This window comes from Giraffa tippelskirchi, chromosome 6 (genome assembly GCF_054371585.1).
Source record: "Giraffa tippelskirchi isolate mGirTip1 chromosome 6, T2T-mGirTip1v1.2.pri, whole genome shotgun sequence".
In the NCBI taxonomy this organism is placed as follows: domain Eukaryota; kingdom Metazoa; phylum Chordata; class Mammalia; order Artiodactyla; family Giraffidae; genus Giraffa; species Giraffa tippelskirchi.
In genome coordinates, this window is record NC_137280.1 from 112,693,577 (window position 1) to 112,707,275 (window position 13,699).

Genomic DNA, 13,699 nt, shown 5'->3' on the forward strand with positions numbered 1-13,699 from the left:
TGTAGATTATAGGTTTCTTTTGTGGAAAATGTTTTCAGTTTATAAGTTGAAAAGCACTCAGTAATGTTGGTAATGAAACTGGGCTTGCACACAGAAATTGTCATCTAAGTGCCCAGCCTGTGACAGCCTTCCAGACAGTTCAGCGCTGCCTCCAGTTTTGGGGGGAGGAGATCTCCTACATCCCCCAACCCCCACCCAGAACTGCTCTAACAAGGAGTGGCCAGGCTGAGGCAATGAAGCAGGAATGAGAAAGCCTGGCAAACCAGTAAATGTGTCAATTTATTTGGACTCCCTGCAATTTAGAAGTTGATTTCAGAGAAAAATTGCTTCAGGCCTTCTGTTGTTGCTAACTCTGGCCCATTTTTACAGCTGACTGACCACCGGCTAGAAAAGCAGGTCTCCGGTAGTCCCCGCAGGCCTTGATGGCTCCTTGCTGTCCCCGAGCACAAGTCACAAGCATAATTACAGCTAATGGAGACAGGTTGGGGCAGGCCATGCCCCACACAGCCCCTACCACCTGCTTCCCCAAGGACTGAGCTGCAGCTTGCACATGCAGCTGCTTTGTTGTGAATCCCCGGTCAACAGCTGACATGATTCATGAGACCTTCACACTCGTGCACTGCAATCCCCTCACGCCTCTGGAACCTTCTCTGCTAGCCCTCACACACAGCCCCAGTCGCTGGCTTCACATTCTCCCACCCTCGCCCAATGCGACCTCTAAGGTTAATTGCGCTGCCTCCAAGCCTCCACCCAGCAGGAAAGTCAACAGTCTGATTTCCCTGGGAGGGACTGGCCAGTGAGGGGCAAGAAATCTGCCCCACTCCCCACACATAAATCCTAGCAGACATCTTTCTCTTCAGCAGCTTAAAATCTGAGTATGTCTCATTTAAAATCGATCTCACTCCCAATGCCAGTCTGAAATTAGGGGAAAGGGATTATCAGGTGGCTCTGCGGTAATAAAGAACAAATTAATCTCAGCTGAGTTTCCAGAGAGAATTTTTTTTTTTTTTTTTTTTTTGGTTCAGAAAGGGTGGTTATTTAAATAAAGTTGTTTGGAGGGTGAAGATTTAATACATTGTCCCCTCAACAAACCCTTTAAGAACCTATTAACAGCCTGGGCTGTTCAGAGGGGTGATTCCTCTACATGGCCTAGCTCAGGGCGACTGAAGGATGTACTGCATCAGTCCAACAGAGCCTGTTCTGAGGAAAAAGGCAACCTGGGGGAGCAGCAGCAAGGAGCCTCAGCCCCAGGGTTACTCCAGGCTGAGGTAAAACGAATAGGAGGCTGGAAGCAAACAGAAGCCGCCACCTGCAGGCAGGGCCTTGTGGACTGAAGGGTGTAGACCAGATGACCTTTCTCCTCCGCTGTACCCCAGCCCTGGGCTCCCTGCCTGAATTTTTCTCCTTTGTGAAGACAGCCATCTAGACAAACGGAGATAACCTTTCCGGACCAATCACAAGCTTTCGCTGGGCAATTTGCATGCAATTCTAATGGAAAGGTCACCCAGAAAGCCTCCCTCCAAACAACAAATGTGACAATTAAAACAAAGCACCCTTATTTGATGGGCGCGGAAGCAGCTGGGCTGGCCCAGGCCCGTGGCATTTGTTACCTGAGGGAAACAATAGCAGCTCTGTAGGCATGTCTGGCCGAAAGGGCAGGAGCTGCTGCCGGCTTCTCGGTGGTTCAGGCTGACAAGAGAGGGGGACCGGGAGACTTCCCATCAAGACCACAGGCGAGTTTCAAGTCTTCCACCACACCTGTTCCGGCCTCCCGGTGTGCGCATGCGCGAGCGCGTGGTCGCGTACACGCGGGTGATAAAGACTTACTCTGACTCCAGAGCCAGGTTTAGAGCCAGGAGCACAGGGCAGGCCTAGCGGTTGTGAGTGTGGCTCTTTTCCTTCCATTCTGGAAGAGCCAGATCGGACATGGCTTTGCCCTTGAATTCAAAATGTGTATTTAACTGTTAGAGCCAAGAACACATTTCTCACCTTCTCCTAGCTTTTTCCAGCTTCCTACAGAAACAGGTCTCCTGTGGGAGTGGGAATTTAGGAATAGCTTATGGCTGCTCTAAAGACTCTCAAATGCCCATAAGTGCCGGCTATGTTGGTGGGTAGTTGATGCCTGCTTGGACCATGCTCTGTTCAAAGAGAAACCAGTCCACGTAAAACCCTTCCTGCTTAGGTGTGTACTTTTGAACCATCTCGCTCCATCCATACTCCTCCTGCACAACTCACTGAACCAGGGCTTGGAGACCTGACACACAAAAAGAACCAATTACCTTTCCAATGACCTATGACCCATGTTTCAAAAAGCAAAAAGAAGGAGACAGTAATAATTAAATGTCTCTTTCTCACTAATATGAACCATGAATCAGCCAAGACTTTCCTATTGGCAGAAGAAATTACTTCTGAAGAGTCATGAAGTAAATGTAGAGCTAAAGAAATCATGAGCTAGGGCTGTGAGCACCAGGAGTCACTAATGGTTGAGAGTGAGAGAGAAAGAGGCCATCATACTGAATATAGATACAATTGTTCCTTGGTATCACGGGCATTGATTCTGGCCACCACCCGTAGTCAGCCTTCAGCATCTACCAGTTCCACATCTGCAGAGATGGAGGGTGGATTGTATTATATTTCATCCTACAGGAGGAGTACCTGAGTGAGGACCCTGCTGGAGACCCTTTGAATCCTCTGTACCATTTCCAGGTGACCCTGCTATGCCTTATTTTCTGACCTTGGTTTCCCGCCTTCCTCATGGCTCCCCACACAGTTCATCATCAGTTTCCCCTTCCAGAGGCGCTGTTCCTTCCCTGAAAACTCCCCTGGAAAAACACAACAGATATCTTGGGGAGACTTGTTTCCCCAGGCCCAAAAAGAAAAGGGCGATTACATTAAGAGCACATTTAATCATTCCTGATCTGTTTGATTAAAGGAAGGCAAACAAAAGCCCTGATTTATGAGGCAACCACCAGACCCTGAGAGGATGATCCAGGCCGGCAGAGGCAGTGCCATTTATACAGACTGAATAACCCAATTGCCTCAGAGGGAGAAAGATGGCATCTGATCTCTCCTGCCAGAACGGCTGTCCATTTGGAGATTCAAAACACACCAGTCATGCCAGGCAGCTCTCGCGTCTCTCTCTGGGCAGGGCCAGTAGCACAGGCACCACAGCAGATGTGGCCTGAGAAGGGGTCAGAGCCCTGATTTCTTTAGACTGACAACAAATGAGAAGCTACAGGAAGTTTAGGTGGATTCCTATTCCAGGCTGGGTGTCAGTTACTTCAGTGTTTTATCTTCTTTTCTGTTTGATTTACAGTGAGCATGCTCTAGGCTAGGAAGAATGCACGGTATTTTTATAAACTTCAAGAACTTCCTAGGCCATGAAATATTCTTCACAACTTGTCTGAGGAGGCAGGCAGGGCAAGGGTGGTGCAGACCACATAGTGTAAAAAGACCTCCACTAACCAGAATTCAACTAACCCAAACTTCTCAATTAATCAGACATTTTACTCTCTACTTTTATAAACATAAAAGGTCATATGACCAAAAATATCACTTTAAAAGTGTTAAACTAGGTGGTGTCTTACAAGCTGTGCTTCTGTTCAGTTCAGTTCAGTCGCTCAGTCGTGTCCGACTCTCTGCGACCCCATGAATCGCAGCACGCCAGGCCTCTCTGTCCATCACCAACTCCCGGAGTCTACCCAAACCCATGTTCATCGAGTCGGTGATGCCATCCAACCATCTCATCCTCTGTCGTCCCCTTCTCCTCCCGCCCCTAATCCTACCCAGCATTAGGGTCTTTTCCAATGAGTCAACCCTTCGCATGAGGTGGCCAAAGTACTGGAGCTTCAGCTTCAACATCAGACCTTCCAATGAACACCCAGGATTGATCTCTTTTAGGATGGATTGATTGGATCTCCTTGCAGTCCAAGGGACTCTCAAGAGTCTTCTCCAACACCACAGTTCAAAAGCATCAATTCTGCGGCGCTCAGCTTTCTTCACCGTCCAACTCTCACATCCATACATGACCACTGGAAAAACCATAGCCTTGACTAGATGGACTTTTGTTGGCAAAGTAATGTCTCTGCTTTTAAACGTGCTATCTAGGTTGGCCATAACCTTCCTTCCAAGGAGTAAGCGTCTTTTAATTTCATGGCTGCAGTCACCATCAGCAGTGATTCTGGAGCCCAAAAAAGTAAAGTCTGACACTGTTTCCACTGTTTCCCCATCTATTTCCCATGGAGTGATGGGACCAGATGCCATGATCTTAGTTTTCTGAACGTTGAGCTTTAAGCCAACTTTTTCACTCTCCTCCTTCACCTTCATCAAGAGGCTCTTTAGTTCTTCTTCACTTTCTGCCATAAGGGTGGTGTCATCCGCATATCTGAGGTTATTGATATTTTTCCCAGCAATCTTGATTCCAGCTTGTGTTTCTTCCAGCCCAGTGTTTCTCATGATGTACTCTGCATAGAAGTTAAATAAGCAGGGTGACAATATACAGCCTTGACGTACTCCTTTTCCTATTTGGAACCAGTCTGTTGTTCCATGTCCAGTTCTAACTGTTGCTTCCTGACCTGCATACAGGTTTCTCAAGAGACAGGTCAGATGGTCTGGCATTCCCATCTCTTTCAGAATTTTCCACAGTTTATTGTGATCCACACAGTCAAAGGCTTTGGCATAGTCAATAAAGCAGAAATAGATGTTTTTCTGGAACTCTCTTGCTTTTTCGATGATCCAGCGGATATTGGCAATTTGATCTCTGGTTCCTCTGCCTTTTCTAAAACCAGCTTGAACATCTGGAAGTTCACGGTTCACGTATTGCTGAAGCCTGGTTTGGAGAATTTTGAGCATTAATTTACTAGCATGTGAGATGAGTGCAATTGTGCGGTAGTTTGAGCATTCTTTGGCATTGCCTTTCTTTGGGATTGGAACGAAAACTGACCTTTTCCAGTCCTGTGGCCACTGCTGAGTTGTCCAAATTTGCTGGCATATTGAGTGCAGCACTTTCACAGCATCACCTTTGAGGATTTGAAATAGCTCAACTGGAATTCCATCACCTCCACTAGCTTTGTTCGTAGTGATGCTTTCTAAGGCCCACTTAACTTCACATTCCAGGATGTCTGGCTCTAGGTGAGTGATCACACCATCGTGATTATCTGGGTCGTAAAGATCTTTTTTGTACAGTTCTTCTGTGTATTCTTGCCACCTCTTCTTAATATCTTCTGCTTCTGTTAGGTCCGTACCATTTCTGTCCTTTATTGAGCCTATCTTTACATGAAATGTTCCTTTGGTATCTCTAATTTTCTTAAAGAGGTCTCTAGTCTTTCCCAATCTGTTGTTTTCCTCTATCTGTTTGCACTGATTGCTGAGGAAGGCTTTCTTATCTCTCCTTGCTATTCTTTGGAACTCTGCATTCAGATGAGACTATCTTTCCTTTTCTCCTTTGCTTTTCGCTTCTCTTCTCTTCCCAGCTATCTGTAAGGCCTCCTCAGACAGCCATTTTGCTTTTTTGCATTTCTTTTCCATGGGGATTTTCTTGATCCCTGTCTCCTGTACAATGTCACGAACCTCTGTCCATAGTTCATCAGGCACTCTGTCTATCAGGTCTAGTCCCTTAAATCTATTTGTCACTTCCACTGTGTACTCATAAGGGATCTGATCTAGGTCATACCTGAATGGTCTAGTGGTTTTCCCTACTTTCTTCAATTTAAGTCTGAATTTGGCAATAAGCAGTTCATGATCTGAGCCACAGTCTGCTCCTGGTCTTGTTTTTGCTGACTGTATAGAGCTTCTCCATCTTTGGCTGCAAAGAATATAATCAATCTGATTTCTCTAAGCTGTGCTTAGAGAGCTCTAAAATGGTGACCCTGAGGTACTGGGGCATCTTGAATCATGTGAAAATGTGTTATGTTCATCAAATTCTAATTACTAAGGCATAAATGTGGACACAAATATTTTGGGAAGATTTGCAACAAAAAAAAAAGTTTCTATGTTGTTCTCAGTGAAGCAGGACATGAGATGTTTGATTTGTATTTATTTACTTATTTATTTTGGCTGTGCTGGGCCTTTGTTGGTGTTCAGGCCTTTCTCTAGTTGTGGGGAGTGGGGGCTACTCTCAAGCTGCAGTGCTCGGGCTTCTCATTGTGGTGGCTTCTCTTGTTTCAGAGCATGGGCTTTAGGGCTCATGGGGTTTAGTAGTTGTGCCTCCTGAGCTCTAGAGCACAGGCTCAATACTTGTGACACACAGGTTAGCTGCTCTGCAGCATGTGGGACTTTCCCAAACCAGGGATCAAACCAGTGTCTCCTGCACTGGCAGGCAGACTCCCCACCACTGAGCCACCAGGGAAGCTCCTGCATTGGATGTTTAAATGACCACCTTTGTGACACCAAACATTATTTTTTAAGACTGTATTATAACAGCTTAAACATTACGTCCTCAGAGAAGAGGAATCATAAGGAGGAATTTGTCCAAATCCCCCTGAGGTAGACGAGGGCCTCTAGCACCCAAAGGCATGGGTGAACCATTGGACACAAGCAAGTCGTGGGATCTGGACAAGGGGTCAAGAGACACGGGTTCAAGCCTTAGCTTTATCAGTCAACGGATGACCTTGGGAACCCCTCGTCTCACTTTTCTCAGCTGTAAAACAGAGAGACTCTATCAATGTATAAAATGATCTATCTCCAAAGATGATCTTTCTTCTGAAATCAATAGCACTAGGAAAAGAAAACACATACACACACACACAAAGTAACTCCCCTCAAAACAAAACCCAAATCTATACAACAGTTGGAGAAAGAACTGAGGCTGCTTGTCTTCCTTTTAGCCCTAAACCCAAAGCAAGTTACAAAGGGAGACACAATGGGCTGAATCTCATGCTTTGCACTATAATTTTGCTCCCCCGCGCCTCCCTCCCCGCCACCGAGGGAAAATCCACCTGAGATGACCACCTTGCACATCTGGTTCTAGTTCTAGTTAACAAACTTCTTTCCTTGATACAGAAAGACCTTGAAGTTTTCAGCCTGTCACTCAGATTTGATGCTTAAGGATATCTTCCTCCCAGATACCTCCTGACCAGACATGAAATTATATAGCCCTGAAGACATCTTTCTATCCCTACAACCCTTAATCCCAGACCAGACTCAGGAGTTCTTCCAAGTCCGTTTGAAAGAGAGGAAGTAGGAGGCTTCATTTGGGGAAATGACGAGGGGCTTCCTTCCTCTTGGAGCTGAGTGAACTTCCTCTTCAGGACTCCCACGGCCTCAGAGGCCAAGGTCAGGGGCCAGAGAAATAGGGCAGTATCAGGTTTCCCTTTAGACCACAGACAGCAGGTTTGATTCCAAACTCAACCTATTGCAACAGATGAGTGTCATCTCACACAATCAAAACGAGAGGGACAGTATTCCTGATGGTTATTCTCTTAGGCTCTTTCAGGTCGCGTAACTTGAACAACTGACTTCATCTACTTAAGCTTTAGTCTCCTCATCCATAAAATGGGTTTTAGAAACAGTCCCCACTTCATCAGGTTGGTATGTTAATCCAATGAGATAATTCACGCCAAGGACATTGATGTGTAGGAAGTGTTTAGTAATATGTAGCTCTTGTGTTTGGTGTCACTCAAAACCCCTTCTTTCTTTGTTCCCCCCTCAAAACCCCCCTGAGGACAGGGTATCATGGGAGCTAAATTTTATATGACTTACATGCATCCTCTAGAAGAAGGACTGGGGGCTGTAGAACCTTCTGGTTTAGGAAGGGCATGGAGCAGTTCACTGGCTATGAGCCAACAGCTCTGATTTTTGCACCTGTGATTTCACAGCACTTGGTCCCAAAGCAGCACCTCTGCCATTATAGACAGAGGTGAGAAATGAGTCATTTTTGCCACCCTCCTCAAAGTCCTGATAATTTCAGTCACACCTATGTTCATTAGTGTCCCATGGGAAACATTAAATAAACTCTTAGCTGGGGGTTGGGCATTCACATGAACCCCAGCTGAATCAGAAAAGAGGAGGTTGTATAATTCCACACACAGAGGCATAGCCAGGATCTTGGTGTGATACCTGTGGCTGAACACACGGGGTAGAGGGCATGGCCATAGCTTCACTTGTCCTGGCTCTGCTGTTTGCCAGCTGCAGAGCTGTGGGCAAGTCGTTGAACCTCTCTAAGCCCATATATCCTCTTTTATGAAAAAGAGAAGGAAAAAGCCTGGTGATAACTCCTTGCTCAGTCATGCTGGAGATCCTGTTCTGGAGTTCAGTACTGGCTGCTGCTGAGTCCTCTGAGCTTCTCTCAAAGACCACTGATGGCCGGCAGGCAACCCTGTTAATCATCTGGTGTCTCCTCACCAATAGCAACCACAAGCAGGCAGCGCATCCTCCCCTTGGACGGGTCCTCAACTTGCCTGACAGGCACAGGCAGTCCAGCCCCTAGAGATTCTAAACCCTACACACTTTCATCCTCACATGTCAGCCTGGGAACAAAGTGGGGCCAGGAGAGCAGGGACCACTTTCTCTTGATTCCACTAGAGATCATGTACCCCCCGAGACAGTCCGCATCCAGCTTGGAATGTGGTGGGGATCTGATGACTCAGGGAGGTGGTGGCTCCAATAAGAGATGCAGAAAATCTTCTTCCCTCTCTCCCTCCCTTGACTACCTCCAGTTCCTCTAGTGGAACTTCCCATCCCCACACTGATGTCCTTCAACTCCTGGTCACAGCATTTCCTACCTAGACTTATTGTTTTACTTAATTTTTTTTCTTACTAGTAAACTTTTAGCCATTAACAGCATGAACTCTGGGTTTCCCTGGTGGCTCGGGGGTAAAGAATCTGCCTGCTAAAGCAGGAGACCAGGTTCAATCCCTGGGTTGGGAAGATCCCCTGGAGAAGGAAATGACAACCCACTCCAGCGTTCTTGCCTGGAGAATCCCATGGGCAGAAGAACCTGATGGGCTGCAGTCCGTGGGGTCGCAAAGGGTTGCACACGACTTAGCGACTAAACAACAATAACAAGCATGGACTCTGGTCTCAGACTACCTAAGTTTAAATGCTGCTCTCCTACTTAACTGTGTATGTGACTTTACCCAGGTTTCTTAATCTGTCTGTACCTCAGTTTCTGCAACCATAAAATGGGGATAATAATAGCTCCTCCTTTACAGGGTTGCTGTGAGGATGAAACACTGCACATACAGTGTTTAGGCATGTAAAGCACTGAGAACAGTGTCCAGAATATAGTATGCACAGCCACACTGTTGTTGACTTCTTTATTATTGCTTTCTTATGCCTCAGTAACCTCTCGTCATTAGCAGGGTTCTTTGGAGGTTTCGTGTCTGGAGAGAAGGAATAGAGACTGCCCAGTCAGCTCTCCACTCAGAGCTAATCCATCACATTGCGGACTCTCTCTGCCTGTTTATTGTGATCCCAGAGAGCTCAGTCCTTCCTGTTCTTGGGACGGTTCCTCTTTCTCCGGAACTATCTTGTTTACTCACACTTCCGTATACCCACTCTGCCTCACTTCCACAGAGAGAAATCTATATCGACATTTTGTAAGCAGATATTTGCATAATTTTTTTAAAAGACCCACATATGTCAACCTCACCACCACCACACACAGCTCCACCCCAGAACCCAAGATGGGGGAAGAAAAGGCAGTTTTTCTATGTTCCTAACTCTCCCAAAATGTGGGAGGCACACAGGAGACTGTTTTGATTTTTCTTAATATGTCCCCTCTTAATAGCTATCTTTTTTAAGCTACAACAACAGAGGAGTAGAATTAAAAGAGAATTTTCTTAGGTAAACCTGTCCTTTCTGGCCACTTGGATAGAAGTTATGGAAATAAAATTCCCAAGCCCCAAATAATGGCTCTCCCCACCTGCAACTCCTGACCTCACAGCCCACCAAGTAGGTGGGAACAAAGACCATTGTCACCGCTGCTGAAGGACACGGGTGGAGGAAGCTACCTTGGCTGTGCCCCTGTGTCTGTCTCCCCCGGGGCACCTCTGAGCACTCCTCACAATTTTTCCCAATCTGTGTGGCACAAGACACAACAGATATTTCTAGATAATTGCCCATCAGCTTCCCAGGAAAACAAAAAGGCCGTAGTTGGCACTTTCTTTTCTCTCTCCACCCAGCCGTTCATGCAGGAAAAAAAAAAAAAGTTAAAGTCTACAAGTTGAAAATGGCTTTTTTAAAAAGCAACTACCCACACTAAAGGAAGACTTTAATTCTAGATCCACAGCTAGAAGATCAAAAATAGGAATAATTAAAGCCTGAGATGTAACTGTCAAGAAAGACATTTTTATCCTGTTTGCCAAGTCCTTAAACAGGTAAACCACATATTTAAAGAAAGCACTAAGATCTGAAAATCCCAAAGGGAATTTTTTTCTCTTATTTAAGGCATAATGAATTCAGTCTTCAGAGGCCACAGAGCAGGGTTTGTTAAGCTCTCTGAACTGTCAGCTGGATAATTATCTAGCAAAGTCTGTGTGTAGGTGACTCCCTGTGATTCAGCTTCTTTCCTGTTTTGAAACAGAAGGTTACTAACCTCTGGAACAAAATTTGGCAAAGTCAGGGAATGTCAGTTTTATGCAAACAGCATTTCCTTTTTTTCAGCCTTCCTTTTCATCTTATGATATCTGACTTTTAAAAGTCTTATGTGTGTACTGAATTCCACTCAAGTACCCTTTCCAAATGCTCCAGAGAGAAATGTAGAACTTAAAAACAAACACCAAACAAACAAAACCCACTCCCTTCTCCAGAGTGGCTGGAGCCATATAAACATGATGTCAAACCTGATAAACAGCCTGACAATGTATATTCCGAGGAGAGGTGAAGCAGACATGTTAGGGGTCAGATGCAAAACAAGAATTCCAAAAAAAGTCTCATCACTCCTGAACCTGTTGGTTTTACATATGATTTTTAAATTATGGCTTTCAAATATCTGAGCACCTGGATGTTACTGTGCTTAAGTTCCCACTTGGGAGGCTATTGCTGTGGTTTTCCTTTCACCTAAAAAGGAACCTGACCAGCCAAAGAACAGGTTCATCCTTCTGTTGCGTGGACCTCATCATCATTATTTTGAAACTAACTTATTCAGCCTCCTTCCCCACAGGATGCAAAGAACCTTCCAGCCCAGACAATACATGCCATTATCCTAAATTGACTGAGGAATGAACTTGAGATCAGACGCAAAACCCAAAGTGGAGCGGAGTTCATGCGGGGCTTGCTGGTGTCCTCAAAGGAACTTTGTCAGGCAGGGCTGTTGGCTACACCGGACCCAGGCAGGAGACGTGGGATTTTCAGAACAGGACACAAAACCTCAGTTAATTGTTGTCAAGAAGCAAGATCAACAGCCCACCTGTTTCAGAACTGGCCAGCTTCCCTCGGTTTAGTCAAACAGGATATTTTGTTGTTCTTTGCTCCGAAACCAGAAAACAACCTACTGCTCTTACAGCTGCTGCTGCCTGTGTCCCCTGCCAGATGCCCACGTGGGTCTGAGGCAGGCAGGTGATTTCCTGCTTCGCTCTGGGGCAGGACCAGAGTGGAGAGCAGGGCAGCGATCAGCTGTGGCCTCTGGACTCCTGCCACCAGCGGGAAGTCACTTACTCCACACTCAGTCTCTGTTAACCATGGAGAGAAGGTGGCTGCAAAAATGGGCAAATGCCCAAAGCCGTTTTAATTATTCCTGCTGGGACCTGGTTTCTACACTCATCAACCTGGACTATGCACCAAGGACTGGAACATGGGAGGCAGGCCATGGACACTCACTGGATGAACTGACACCGGAAGAAACAAGCTTATGGGAGCCACCCTGCCACCATGGTCCCCCCTGGAATCAGGAGTTGTCAGAATATTTTAATTTACATGTAGGATGTTTTAATTTTTTTTCGGGTCATACCAGCCCTCCATCCATCATGTGCTCAGTCATGTCTGACTCTTTGTGACCCCATGGACTGTAGCCCGCCAGGCTCCTCTGCCCATGGGATTTTCCAGGCAAGAATACTGGAGTGGGTTGCCATTTCCTCCTTCAGGGGATCTTCCTGACCCAGGGATTGAACCTGCATCTGCTGTACTGCAGGTGGATTCTTTACTCTAGAGCTATTGAGGAAGCCCTCATACCAGCCCTAGAAAGGCGTATATTTTTATGACTTCTCATCAGCTCATGGAGAAGGCAATGGCACCCCTCTCCAGTACTCTTGCCTGGAAAATCCCATGGACAGAGGAGCCTGGTAGGCTGCAGTCCATGGGGTCGCGAAGAGTCGGACACGACTGAAGCGACTTAGCAGCAGCAGCAGCAGCAGCTCAAGACAGGCTACCAGCTTCCTGGAAAATGTCTCTAACCTGATATTTTGTTTTTCGTTGTTCAGTCGTTAAGTTGTGTCCAACTCTTTGCAACCTCATGAACTGCAGCACACCAGGCTTCCCTGTCCTTCACTATCTCCCGCAGTTTGCTCAAACTCATGTCCATTGAGTCACTGATGCCATCCAATCATCTCGTTCTCTGCCACCTGTTTCTCCTCTTGCCTTCAATCTTTCCCAGGATCAGGGTCTTTTCCAGGGAGTTGGCTCTTTGCATCAGGTGGCCAAAGTATTGGAGCTTCAGCTTCAGCATCAGTCCTTCCAATGAATATTCAGGGTTGATTTCCTTTAGGATTGACCCTTCTGATCTCCTTGAAGTCCAAAGAACTCTCAAGAGTCTTCTCCAGCACCACAGTTTGAAAGCATCAGTTCTTCGGCACTCAGCCTTCTATATGGTCCAACTCTCACATCCATACATGACTACTGAGAAAGCCATAGCTTTGACTCTATGGACCTTTGTTGTCAAAGTGATATCTCTGCTTTTATTAATTAATTTATTTTAATTGGAGGATAATTACCCTACAACATTGTGATGGTTTTTGCCATACATCAACATGAATCAGCCACAGGTATACTTGTATGATATCTCTGCTTTTTACTATGCTGTCTAGGGGTTATCATGCATCTCCTCTTTACCCAGGCTCCTTGATTATCAGTGTTTCAGAATCTTAAACATCAAAGTCTCTTTCACTGTTTCTCCCCCAACACTTCAACTGACCCCCAAGGTGTGCCCTGATTTCTTGGAGTTCCCAGCTGGGACATGAAGGTTAGGTCTTGATTAGTCTGCAAGGCCACTTTCAAATGTGTCACACACACATATAAACCCATGAGAGCTTGACAGCTACAGTTCCTGATGCCAGCCTGTCTCTGTAAGGAGCAAAGAAGCACGTGATCTCAGTGCTCAAGACATGTTGAAAAAATATCTCTGTGTGACCAGAGGATGGATGTTCCTCTAAACCAGCGGCATTCTTGGATGAAGTTAACTCCACAGCTCTGTAATCACTGGTCTTTCCAAATCATGTTGCAGCCAATACCAGTCTTTTCTTGCTGCCTGAAGATCAGCCAAGAGCTATCTTCATCCTGCAGTCCCCTTCCAAAAGATACAACTATTGTATGACATACTTCAACCGTCCAGTGAATAAATGGCTTGAGGTCATTTTGAGGGTTAGCTTTCAGTTCTGCAAAACCTATAAATCAAATTATAGAAAACACAACAGCTTGGATTCGTCAGGATAAGGGGTTAAAATAACATCTAATTTTGACAGGTAGAGGGAATTGTTACTTTCGATTTTGGAAAATCTATCCAAGAGAAAAGTAAACCCACAATCTTGATAGGAATTTGTTGGTCAAA